Here is a 14,069-nt window from a genome sequence, read left to right as displayed (position 1 = left end):
CATTTTAATCTGGATTTGGGGGTTCTCTCTTAACAGCAGGGATGTCATAACAGCCGTATGGAAAGCCTATTCTGGAGGATGGTAGTGGTCTGGAAATGTTGCGATACCTTAATATCATAACCAAATTATTGAAGAGGAAATATTAAAAGGGAAGTACAAATGTATTATTGTTAAACTCCTCAGCCACGCTCGAAGAGACATATAATCAATGCACCTTGAAGATATGTACAAATTGTCAAGGTACATACATGAGGCGTGGAAACTCTACATCTACTAACCTGACGAAATCTATGGACCACAATACTTTGGCTAGGATATTAAGGTACAACAATATTCCCAAGTCGATAATAAGGAGCCATACCCATGGCTCCCTCCCTAATGCTGCTATGCAAGGCTTGGTGTTTACTTCCTTCTTACTGGTTTGCTTACTGGCTAGTCCACTCGCTCTTCTATCCCTGCGAAGTAGATAACATGAGTTTTATTGTGTTGCTTAACTGTTTGTAGTGTTCATACCATCAAAAAAGAATGTATATTTTAAAATGGCCATGCACTATCATGTAGTAACATGTTATAGTAGCAAGGCTTTATTATGTGTACCGAGGAGAGTGAGCAGAGCTAGCAACTCATGCTATGAACATCGACCAAAGGCAGTTGTTACCTTTGAAGCTAACAATTTATCATATGAACCTCGGAAACTCCACTTTTCCAATTAAGAGCAAAGTCCGAAAATCCCACATGTTCGGTCTCGCTGGTGTTGACCCCTTGACACAAGGGGAGCTGGCAGTGATGATACATACTGCTGAAACAACAGGCCACATCATTTATTACACAGCAGAATGGGCATGGTAAAAGTTCAGTCCAGACTGCATCCTGCTGTATAGGATGTGAGCTGCCTGAGCTGAGCACAAACACCAACCCTCCTATCAGCTTCTCCCAAATAGGGATGGGGTATGTCGGATCATTTGCTAGTAGAGGTTATTCGGTAATGTCCTTGTCGAGTTGTACACGAGTCGAGTAGATATGAATAGAGGAACAGAGGCTGAAGGAGAGTCAGACTGCATAAGCAGGAGGGGACAGTGAAGCATTTTCACGATTGGTCATTTCAGTTTACATATACAAGATCTCTTAAATTGGCCCACCTTGACGGGATGTGTCCTCTTAAGAATGGGTCAAGCGTTGAAACTTTCATGTGTATTGTGAAAGAAATAAAAAAAAGTGCACACATTACATAGTTGCGGTGATTGCATAGCGCTGAATAGAAAGGTTATTTCCAAAGGATAGCATTGGGCATTTGTACTTTAATGAGAGTAGGCTCTTGTGGGTTGAAAGAACATCTGAGGCCATTAGGCCCTCTATCAGCATTTCAGCATCACTGTCATGGTGCCAGTGTCCTTGTGATGACATCTGTGCGTTTCGCTGGGTCCATGGGCATGTGCCCCTGTGTTTCTTAGCACATCAATCATCCTTTTTCAGTGTCCCTGCACCGGTGTCCTGTGCCAGGTTCCCTCTGTGCATGTCAGTAAGTCAATCTGAATGTACACATATAAGTAACCCTGTGCCAGCGATTTACTGTCACTAACACAATGGGTCCCTGTACCTTTGTCAGTGTCCCATCATCAATGTCATGGTCTCATTGTGAGTGTCTTAAGAACTCTGTCCCCATATCCACCTCACCAAGTTAGTGTCTCGGTGTCAGATGTGTACCATGTGATGGCCTGAGCCTGTCGAGTGTTCATGCACAATTGACCCATTGTCAGCATTCTATGTTTAGTGTTCGCATGTCACTGTTCCGGTGTCAATCTGTCAGTGTTAGTCCTGGTGTCTCCGCGGCTCCATTCTCATATCACTACCCATGTGCCAGTTTCCCTTTGTCTATGTCACTATCTTAATGTCATTCACCCGGTAATCGTGCCCCCTTGCCCTGTTTCCCAGTGTTTCTCGTGTCAGAGTGTCTGTGCCAGTGTCCTCGAGCTCATGTTTCAGTGAGTATTTCCATATCAGTCTGATCAATGCGCTCAGCTTGTCACTCGTTATCCAGGTGCCCCAGTGCGCATGTCCCACGATTGTCGCCGTGTCAGTGTCCTGGTTCCCCAAGTCACTCCCCTTGCCCCAGTATACTCATGCCAGTCACTGTGTCTCCAGTCATTGTTGGTGCCTGCACGTTAGTATTCGTATCACAACACAATCGGGTTCTCATTGATGAGTGAGGGTGTTACGCGAGTGTGTGTTGGATTGTGTAGCACTCAGACCATAGCAAGAAAGCTTAAACCACAATCAGTGAACAGCAAGGAAAGGAGGTCACACCCTGGTGGAGGGTCTCTGAAGGTGCGAAACGATTTCAAGTGAGGTGGTGACAGAGATGAACAGCTCAGGGACAAGAGATTCGTTCGAGAGAGTACCATGAGAAAACATATTTAAAATAATAATCTGCGTTTAAAACCACAGATTTTGAACAAAAAAATAGATAGATGGCAAACTATTTAAACAGTACACTGTGCAACATTATTATTATTGTGCATCAGGTTCAGGTCTCACTCATTTTGAAAAGAAATGCGAAAGTTCGCTTCACCGTGCTGAGACGCACTCCTTGTGCTTCAATTTGAGGTGAATAATGTTTGAAATAAGCTGAACATTTCATTTGGAAGCACATCTACTGTTAAGGTCCCCGCGCTGCCTGCTGCTGGGGTTGTGTAGAGAGGCAAAAATAAAACTTGACCGGTCGGGCCACCTCGGCCCTGCCCTGTACACAGCCCCACGGTCAGTAGAGCACACACTAGTGTTTGGACAGGGGGGAAATAGACCTAAGCCATTACTATCGCTCCTGCAATGTGGGCACACTGGAGAGAACACAAGCTGTCTCTCATTTGATCATCTAAAATAGATGGTCCCTACAATTGTAGGACACGGGAAAAGATCCGACACAAGGGATTTGAGGTCTGATTGGGGAAACAGCCTTTACCACGTTTACGCCCGCGTTACGTTTACAACGGTACACTTACCTCGTAAACGTCTTCACAACGCGTATTGCTTCAACGACGTCTTTGGAACGCAAGCAACGTCATCACCGAAAAACGTCTTCCTGGTCGAAAAAAAAGCGTCAGTCCTTCGTTAGTGTCGGCGAAGACCTAAGAAAAAGGAAAAAAAAAAAGAACGGGGGCTTGGGGGGTCTCCCCCACCCCCCCCAAAAAAAACGAAAAAGCGGGGTAAAGGCAAGATCGAGGTAAGGGCAATGCGAAGAAAAAACATTCCGTTGTAACGCATGCATCTGATTGTAATACTAGGTTCGTGCACACATTCTCCAGCTCCCACCTCATCGCAACCCCCTGACCTTCCACATACTCGATGTGAGTCGTCAAAATGGCAAGTTTTCCACTTGAACTCTGTCCGGGAAGGCAAGGCTTTGTGAAGAGATGCACGTGCGCTCCTAGCTCAGTCACCGGAGGGCAAAGGGCAGACTCATGGCACGCTCCGCTGCCCACGCGGACATTATTCTCTGAGTTTCCAGCTCTAACCAGCTCTCCTTGCCCTTGAAAGCTGTGGAGGATTGCTTCATCAAAACGAGTCGCACGTGAAAAAAATGAGTTAATTTTGTACTAGCTTTTTGGTGTTTTAATGGCATTCATTTCCTTTGGGTCGCTCACATTTTCTCTGCATCGACCTTAGCTGGTTTCCAAAATTCTCAGTTTATTTAGCACCTTATCACTAACGAAGACCCCTATAATAAGGGGGCGAGGTTAAGGTTCGAGGCCTTTTAAACAACTTTGCACTGGATCGGAATTCTGAGCGCGATAGTTCTCACCCTCTGCTGTTTCTCCCTTCTAGCTGTGAGCAGGCTAAACCAGACGAAATGTTTTTGTAAGGCGGTGGGGAGAAAAATGTGTAATTCGGTCATTTAAAAAATAAATAAAAATAAAGCATTTTGTTATTCATTCCAAGTTAAAAACTCAGAATAGCATGTTTTTACCGCATCTGGTAAATCCCCTACCCCGCCATGGTATTTGTGTGTTAAATACCCCTCTCTTCTGCACAACTCGTAATAAGGGCCTAAGAAGGACCACTTTCAATGGCGAAACCCCTCCCTGCTTCGTTATCACATAAGAATTCCTCTAACATATTGTTTGTAAAATGAATTGTAATCGGCTTCCGTTTTTGTATATTTTCATGTAGTAATGTTTTATTCGCCAATTGAATGGCACTGTGCGCTATTTAGAAAAGCCTTGATTTTCTCGCAGCTCATCTCATCTGTTGCCAACTCAAGCAAGTGTGGCAGAGCTGGTTTCAAACACCACTACACTTCAGCAGATGTAAGTTTGTGCAGTGGAACTGCTCAATTTGCAAAACAATCTTGGTCCCAATTATCGGAAAGGCCCTCAGCTTCTATGTGCAAACATGCATATTTGGTGTGCACATGGGCACAATGCCTGCCAAACACTATCCTGGAAGAAAGTGTGGGCTCCTGCATATATATTAACACACATACAGAGAGAGCCTCCTCCAAGGCCAAAGTTCATCGTGGGCATGTCCACATCCCATTTGTGTACCTTTGGCCACGGTGGCAGGTGGTGTGCATCTGCACCTCAGTCTCTTCCAAGAGGTGGCTGGAGCCCCACCGGAGGAGTAGAGGTCAAGTGATCCTCAATGCCCCTCCCATCTGTCCCATTGTCCCCAGCTGCATGCTAAATGCACCACACCTCGAATTGCAGACATTCAGTGCATACCTTGTAGTTTTTTTTTGCAATGGGGGCATGGATAAGGGCAAATGTGGTTCCCTCAAAAGCATAGGAACACAACATCTCCATGAAAATAATCTAATGCCCCAGTCGATATACCAGAAATACCCTTGTAATCCCTTCTGTAATACAACATAGCCACCCCAGAATGGCAAAGCTAATTAAGTGAGCCTCATGCTGGGAGTGCACATTTGATAATGTGGCCCCCACTATGAACAGAGAGTCAACTGAAAAAGACTACTGATGGCACAAGTCATTCAAGAAGAATTTGCTAACATCCCATCCATCTTATGGGTCACAGTGACATGTAAAGAGCACTGAAAAGGAAAGGGAGCACCATTTAAGTAGGTCATGATGTTATGTGTGCACATATACACTGAGAGGTCTGCACTCTGTATGCATACCTGGGATTTGTTTCTGAACCTACCAAAACATTTTTTGACAGAGTTGATTACTGATGTATTCAAAAAGCCTAAGTTGTATCTTATGCCAAGCACCACCTTTGGTCCAACACAATGGTGTCAATAGCTGACAAAATGTAGGAATATCTAGGTATGAATTCAGAAATCGTGGCCAATCACTGTTTCATCTCAGCAACGGGTGGATTATCTTGCCAAACGTTGAATTTACCTAGAAGTATTTTAATAGAGGTAAACATTTCTTAAACTCGCTGGGCATGTAATGCTTTATTTGGGCACAACTTGGCATGATTGGACACATAAGGTTGATATTTCAGTCACCGATTCACAAAGCTGTCAAAGTCTGGTATATTTGTTTAAATATTTGCCATACCTTGGCCTACCAGAATTACAAAAGCCCATTTTATCATTAAGAGTAGTAGACCAAGATAAAATGGCTTTCAGAGGTAATATGATTAGCTCCTGACAACCCTTCAGATTCCACTTTTTATATGTGATAAATGTTAAAATGCTTATTAAAAACACACACAAAAAGCACACAGAATGCAAAGCCTCTGTCATAGTGACAAGTTTGGTGCAAATGCTTCTGCAGATTGTTTGTAGCGATCATTTGTCAAATCTTTCATATAGGAATCTGAGTGGAAAACACAAATGTTGTGACTCCCGCATAACTTTCCTCAACTTTATCTGATTCGCACGGGACTTTAGAGTCAATCTTACTTGGATGAGCACTTTTTATTGTTCAAAGCTTCATGCATATTTATCAAAGAGCAGCAAGATGATTAGCAATCAAAAAGGCACTTTCCATCTACTTTAACTGGATTGACCACAACTGCAGGGCCGCTATCACTGACTCTGTGTTGTGTATTGTGAATATGCTGAACTGGTGGCCTAGATCCGGCGCAGTGGTGCAATATTGGGCACACACATTCTAACACATTCCTCCTCCAAAGTACTTTTGCTTTTCATTTTTATGCCACTCCACCTTGGACCAATGACTAGAACAATTGACTCCTACTTTCTCCATTTCTGGACCACATTATTTTTTTTCTTAATCCTATTGCTTCGTCTACCAATGCACGCGCAATGAATCACCACAACCAGTTAAAAGAAACAACACTTTGTCATCATCCCAGAATAACTGCGAAGTACAGTGAGCACTACGTGCCATTTCCTTCAAGTTATTTTTTAAAGCCTTTTAAACTTTGGTTTATGTGATGGATGGCGTAGTAACGTCATACATTCGAGTCAACCTACTGGACACTTACAGCTGCTGATATCACATTGATTTGGTATGTTTAGGCACGAAGTTAATGGAACAGAATCGCATAAACCAAAGTTTAAAAGGAATGTATGGTCACGTTTTGAGGAATGAAAAAAAAAGGGGGAAATAGAGCCAAATCTTCTTTAAAGAACCCAACCCCCCCCCCCCGACAGAGATAATGTGGGATAATACGGATATTAGGGTTAAGGTTCAACGGGTCTTTAAAGTTGGAACCCTCTGACCTGCAAAACAACCAGTTTACTGCTCTCTTTGGAAGCGTGTATTCGGGGTGCCTTTATCCATGGGTCTGAAGCTTTGAACTCAGATCCTGGTGGATCAGATGCTTTGACATGCGAAGCCAGCCATTATCGAGGGTTTTCTTACAATAATACGGGTTTCTACTTAGCTATTTGACTAGAATGCGTGTCACATTTAGTTCGGTTTTTGCTCATCAATTCAGAAACTTTAAACCAAAATGAGCTTACACCGTTTGTAAACTTAGAACAATGAATGAATGCTTGCCACTCCCCCAGTATTTAAAATAATGTTCTTTGTATGAAGATCATCTGCTGTTTGTAATGTGCTCCTGGCTGGTAGTTATGAGAATGTGACCAACCCACAGAGGAGTGCTCCCAAATGCAGTAAGTCACCACAACATGCTAAACAACACTGCTGCCAATATTTTAATAAAACAGATTTATTTTGGGAAAATGAATTAAGTGAATGTCTGCTAATGTTATGGATTACTTAATAATGGAGTATTCAATGTTTCTTAGAACTTCCAATTTTAGGGATAAGGGAAAACAGCTTAGGTGACAAATGTTCTTTCAGGACTGAGAAAGCAGCACCAACCTGCCAATATATTTGGCCTGTCCTGCTTTTTCTCCTTAATTGGCATGACAATGGCTGAGCCATGGGGAGGTGCTTAACAAATGTGTTGATGACAGGCAACAGAAGGCTCAGCTGTTTAGCATAGAGAGCTGGTCCCTAATAAGGAGAGCAAGCAAAGCACAACAGACCAACCTAATGTCAGTAAAGAGGCCGCCTTAAGCAAGTTAGAAATTCCATAGTGACAAGGACCTTACAGCCCTACTGGACCGGTCTGCTCTATGCCATTGATGTAATGAGGAGGGTTAAGAACCAGCAGAGAACATTCTAATACTATTGGTGTAATGAGCCTTGTTCATCCCAGGCTCACCCTGTAATCAACCCCTGATTATGTGGATGCCTGCTATCTTCCCCTTTCCAGCCTGAGATTGAGAGAGAGATTTTTCCTCTTCATCCCAAATCTTTGGGTATTGACTTGCAGGCTGTGAGATACATACAGTGGATATTCATTCTGAGATCAGATCAGCTTTTAAATGCCAACCCAAAGCACTGTCTTTGGACGCCAGTCAACCCAGTTAGATGTTAGCAGAATGGGAGCAGTACCTGTCCCAGACCAATTTGGAACTGGGGGAATCCCGGGTTTCTACTGGTGGAGCCTCAGCTGGCCTTTACCTGCCAGCCTATTTGCCACTGGGCCATCAGTTCACAATGATGGACACCCCACCCTATTTAAGGTAAAGCAGCTGTCGTTGGATTTTCCTGACTAGGACCGACATACGAGGTGTGGCAGTCTCACCTGCAGGGTTGGATTGGGATTAAAAAACAAGTGGCCCTCATTTGCATATTGCCTTTCGACAAAACACTGCTTCAGCAAAATGTTATAAAGGGGGGGGGGGGGGGCTTAAAAAAAAATGTATTCGTATACACCTGGTGAAACACACCTGAAAACAAGCGAGGCCACTTTTGATAAGGCCCCTTGCCCCCGCTCAATATGCATACATTAATGAGCCTGCCGAGCGAGAGAAAGGGAGAAACACCTCCTTCCCGTTGGTAAAAGGAAGGTAATGGATGCCCATCAGCCTCCAGAAAGGCCACTCAGGCATCCACTGGGCCTGTGGCGGCATCCTAACAATGCAGAAACCGCCCAAATCGCCCCCCCAGGCTGCCCAGGAAAGCAGCCCACAGCTGCACCTCGGATACCGGTCCCTCGGCCATTGCCAGAGTGCCCGCATTACCAATCCGACCCTGCCGGAGAGTTTTTTCAAATTCAGAAACAATCTCTTTCATCACCGATATCGGCAGAGTCATCTTTATCACAGAGATCCCTGCCAGGTGGTCGGTATCTCTAAAGATGGCGGTTCTCGACGAAAGGAGCAGAGGCCAGGGCCTACACTAACCTTGTGGGACCCTGCTAAGGTATATAGAAGTCCTCAAGGTTATCTGACTTTGGAAACCGGCGTTTGGCACACTAAAACATAATTTTCGATTTTGCCGGGACTTCTGTTCAGTTTGAGGGGTGGATCTTTACGCATTGAATTTTTGTAGCGTATTTGCCGATTCTCAGGCATCTTGGTTCAAACAACTTACAATCTCCCTCCTCACACAAATACTCCTCGAAACTAACTTCCAAAGCTAAAGCACATCATGGAAAGCTTGATACTTTGTTGTTCCACCTAAGGCCTTGCCCTGATAACTTTGATGAATCAATTCCATAGTAAAAGATTTGAGATCTGTGAGTAACGGTAAGTAACTGAGAAGCCTGAACCTTTCTCTGTATGATAGTGCTGGCCACAGAAGGCATGTTATGTGTACTGCAGGTCTGTGCTGCATATGTTCTACAATTGCATTTGGTTTTGTATCCATCTTTTAACTACAATAGTTTGCAATATGTAAATAAATAAATATTTGTAATATATGTAGTGCTGACTGGATGCTGAACCTATTGAATATTATTACTCGTGTCTTACACTAGCTGCATCTCAAACCACGTATGACCTATGACTCTTTCTTGGAGAGTCACGTGTAAAAAGGAGTAACTTCATTTTCCAATTGAAGTGCAATAGTTCCTCGGCCTTGAACACCAATGATAGAACAACAAGAAGCACAGGCATCACTAACTGCCCATGAGCCCGGAGCAGGCCCCACAATCGATCTGATGAAACAGGTTCTAATCATCAGTGCCGTTAATGTATGGGTCCTGCTGTCAGGAGAGGTAGTTATTGACTCATTGGTACACCGCTTCAAAACCAACATCCTTTATCTGTGACAGAACTAGTATTGAGGCAGTTATTGAGCAGATAATTGTGCAGAAAGATGAGTAAGTCAAGGTTTACTCAGGAGGTGGCAGTAGATTTGAAACGCATATACTGTGCAACTGAATAATGGTACACAACAAATTCAAAGCCCAATCAACACTATGACTTTTTGAAATTAATTGGCATTTTTTGTATTTATCTGTGTGGAATATGAGTTAAAATTGAGAACACTAGGAAACCGAAAAGTCTAAGCATTTGCAAGAGCCGGGGTATGAAGTTGAATACATTTATAGCACTTCGTGACTAGATGCAACATTTCAATTAACATTGAGGCTTCCGCAATATCTTCGTAAGCTCTTTGGTCTAAAGTCTTTTACTGCAGGAGGTTCTACAATACCTGTTCAGGGAAGCAACGGTCTCATACAGAATCCTATGATGAGCCACGTCTTCTTTGATATATCTGCACTTTATCCTACATTCTCAGTGACCCTTTGTGCAATACAAAGCGAATCAGTTGGTCACACCCAGGTTGCTGAAAAACACTAAAATGCTCAGAGATTCGAGAACACACAAACCTAATCTCCAAAGGTGACCTTGTATTTTCACACACACTTTGATTATGCACTAGATGCTAGTGGACTTGTTTCTTAGGGGAATGCAAAATGTGTGTATTTTGCTTTTGCATAACTATGGGAAATTTTAGGAAAAGTTGATAAAATGACATAAGTGGCATACAGGGCTTAAAAATAGTGCAAAAAACACAAGCGCTTCAAACAGCAGCCATTTGCATCGCACTGTTTCCCAAGGGTTCAGGAGAGTCCATTGGACCCATACGTTTCCTCTCACTTACTAGAAAACAAGAATTTTGAGCTAAAGGCCAATCACATATTTTAACCACTGTATCTCCTGAGTGGTAAGGGGATACAGAGATAGTTTGCTTGGCTACAGAATCGGGGAGAAAAGCCTGAGCCAGACGCGCCCTATCTCTGATTATAACGTGGTCAGAAAAGGGGTGATATTTACCTCACATGGTAAAATCCTTTACCATGACGTAAGGTTTTTACAGTGCAAGGGAAAGACCTACTATTCCAAGTTTTCAATTTGGGAATGAAGCATGGCATGTTGCAGAGGAATTTAGTGAACATAATTCTGCCTGTTTTGGGACATTTTTCCCTGAGCTCAAACTTCCTGAAATCTGTCATTGTAAAATTGTACAGGTGTGATGCAAAAGAGAGAATACTGTAACCTGAGCACAATGATTTGAATTTTCTTCCACACTCTGAGCCTTAGAGTGCAAAGGAAAATCCATTTTGTACCCACCATGCCTGTAATGAGTTAATTTCAGCTTGCATATATTTAGGAATGTAAACGCCTAGACGAGGTCACCGAATTATGAAGTCATTCAATTATCCATGCCCTCTCTTGACTCTCGAATGAAAGAGGTTTCTTTAATCTGACAGTCAGCTAGGGGCGCACTATTGAGACTCTAGAGAAGGCTTGGTTCCTCAAGATGTCCTTTAGACGATAGAGCCAGCCTGACCTTCCTCTTTCTTTTGAGATTTATCAGTTTAGCTAGTACTTAATTTGACCAGGGCCCAAGGTTTGCGCAGAAGCCGCCGTTGGATTTATCGAAGTCAGTTGCCCAGTACCAAGGTTGTGTCGTTTCTGATTCCACCTCATGCCTCTTTAATCCACCACGGACACTCCCTGCCTCTTTATCTCACTCGTGCAGTTACTTTTCACCCTGCTTTCTGCCTCTGTTTTCCCGCCTTTTTCTTCCTTCTTCTTTCCCTCTTTTGTGTTTTTCTCTGCCACGGGGTCCTACCAGCTCCAATTAAGCGTCTTCAATCAACACAGAAAGACACAGCAGCTAGAGTTCTTCTGATAAAGCCAGCACATTGCACTCAAACACACATACACTGCGCAGTTCACCACATTAACGAAGAAGAAAATGAAAGACGGAGACCCCAGTTAGATGCGAATGAAGAGTTGTTGCATATAACCACTGGATATCTTAACCAGTGGCACGTACGGGTAAAGACACGCCGGTGACTCTCATTACAATCTCATCTGCCACCCACATAGCCTGGCGAGGCGGTAGTAGACACCCGGCCACATTTCTCTTTATGACATTTTAGATCAATGTTTGAAGCCAAATGCCCTGCCTCCATTTCTGAAGACAAAAAATGGGCAGGTCTTTCCGTCAATCTTGATTTCTTAAGCATGAAGGAACTTAGTCTAGTATCGGTTTTAAATGATTTTTTCTGTTCATTTATTTGAATATCCAGAGCCATATTCACTAACAAATGGGTGATTTCACAAGTCCTAGCTAACATTATACCTAAGATTTTTATAACGTTTTTTGTTTTCGAATTCATAAAACTATCTAATAGTCTGCGCCTGGAGGTCTATGAAAGGCCGAGATTTTTTGTGCGGATACATAGCACTAAACCAGACGATTGTCCATACAATGTTAGTTTAGGGATATTGTTAAAGTTAAGTGCGCCTTTACTTTTTTTTCTTCACATAGAATATATTTTCCATGTTTGGAAATTCCTTCAAGTCAAAAATGATTGTTCTGGTTGGTCATTTTTCACATCCATTTTTCATTCTTAAACCAGACTATGAGCCATTGAGATCTTCGTAGAGGTAAGAATTTGTGGGAGTCCTCCTCAATGTCAATAGCAACTCCATGGCCCTTTCCTCGAAAAATCTACAAATCATGAGTGTTTGAATCATGATTTTGGATTTTTCGGTGCAAATGCAACTTTTTACGCACCTGAATAACACTTAAGTCTGCGGAAAGGTCCGCAAATTGGGCCATCAGTTTCTATGCTTTTAGATATGCCTATTCATCTGGGTTTAAAGCCTAATCATTTCAGTGAATGCTGGAGATCAGCAAAAATAGTTGAAACGGGAAACATTACATGGCACTACTGTAAAACTCAGGCTTGTGGTCTTTGCACAGCCTGCAATAACACCGGAGATCCAGGTTTTACTCAACTCCGGTCTCTGAGAGCTCAAGTAGGTCAGGTTTTCTGGTTATCCTACATACAAACTAAGCTTTGCATGAAATTGATATGAATAATCAAATCAAAACAGAGCAATCTGTATGTCTTTTTAAGCCCAACATATGCTCAACAGGCAAAATATCCAAACAGTTACCACTGCACTGAACAATGGATTTATTGGGACCAATATCAACTGCATGGTTGATAGTAGACATGTGATAGAATGTAGTCTCTGTATTCTGCTGATGGCTGTCCTACACCAGGGGGATGAGAACCACATTAATGGATCTGCCTGAAAACCACCCTTGCAAGTTTAGGTGTGGGGTACAGTCTTGTTATGATCCCCAACCTAGGCCTAAGTAGCAAAGTGACCTTTTAACATTTGTCCTACCTTGCTCTGCATAACGGTTCTAGCACTGATCTTTTACACAGTTATGTGCTGAATAAATGTCAATTGGTTTCCTTGAAACTAGCCTCATTTATTTTTTATGAAGATTATTAGCAAAATCTCTTGCACATGAAGTGCATAACAGGATTAACATGCTCTGTGCTAATTCACCGCTATCTTCATCCTAGGGCAACAGGAGTATTTTGCATAGTTACAATTATTAATTTAGGCTCCTCTACATAATCGTACTCAGAAAATATTGATTATAGTAAAACCCAGAGCCTACCTTTTTGGTGTAAAAGAACCGCACCTTCACTAGGTAACAAGAGGAGACTCTTCCATGCTGACACAAGACACTAAGGAGCTGAAGCTTCACCATGAAGGTGTCTGACAACCCTTGCGGGGTGTACAACTCGTGACCAAGACGGTGTCCTTCATTCCCTAGATATTTTATGCCTTCCCGCGCCAGCTGGAGTTGGCTGGGGCCGACATTATAGCCACCGATCTTGCCTACTGGGTACAAGTATGATTTCCCCCAGTTAATTTTGTACCCGCATGTATACCATACGTCTCACAGCTGTCCATTATTGCATGGAGTGTCGTCTCCGGGTTCGTGACATACAGTAAAATGTCGTCCGCATATAAGGGTATGTGTTCGTCGGTCTCAGCATCCTCTCCACTCCTGAATCCCGTGATGCCCGGGTGCCTCTAGGTCCATTCTTAGACATTGTAAGTGCAGTGCTGCCATTAAGAGTATATGGTGCTGGGAGTTTGTCATTACGAACTACACAGCACCATAATGGCTACACTGAAAACTGAGAAGTTTGGGATCAAACTTCTCAGCACATTAAACCCCCACTGATGTCAGTGTGGGATTTAATGAAAAATGCACACAAAGGTCATCTTAGAGATGCCCCCTGAAAAATAACCCACCTCCAGTGTCCCGACTGAGTGGCTGCTTAGGCTGCCATCAGCAGACATATTTCTGGACCCCTGGGTCGAGAGCCTGCTGCTCTCTGCTGCCTGAAACAATACACATCCTGGGACAAGGTGCCAAGTCTCCTCCCCCAGGATGGGCAGGGCTCACGAAGGGGAGGCTACAAAGGCATGCCGCCTTTGTGAGCTTCCCCAGACCACTTGCTGCTTTCTGCAAATGGTCCCCACTGGTTCTGCC

General features: G+C 43.3%; 1 protein-coding gene across 2 annotated transcripts in view; it reads left to right on the top strand.

Annotated features, from left to right (window-relative positions):
• KCNJ1 (potassium inwardly rectifying channel subfamily J member 1) overlaps nucleotides 1-14,069 on the top strand; it is a 328,566-nt gene that overhangs the window by 173,006 nt on the left and 141,491 nt on the right. The window contains exon 1 of one of the 2 annotated variants that reach the window (XM_085647187.1): nucleotides 1,139-3,220. The exons of the other annotated variant lie outside the window; for it this stretch is intronic. The gene's annotated coding sequence lies outside the window, so the exon portion shown is untranslated. Of the gene's footprint in view, nucleotides 1-1,138; nucleotides 3,221-14,069 lie in introns of those variants that run through there. 2 annotated transcript variants of the gene reach the window in all.

This window comes from Triturus cristatus, chromosome 3_2 (genome assembly GCF_964204655.1).
Source record: "Triturus cristatus chromosome 3_2, aTriCri1.1, whole genome shotgun sequence".
Lineage (NCBI taxonomy): Eukaryota > Metazoa > Chordata > Amphibia > Caudata > Salamandridae > Triturus > Triturus cristatus.
This window is presented reverse-complemented; position numbering and strand designations above follow the sequence as displayed.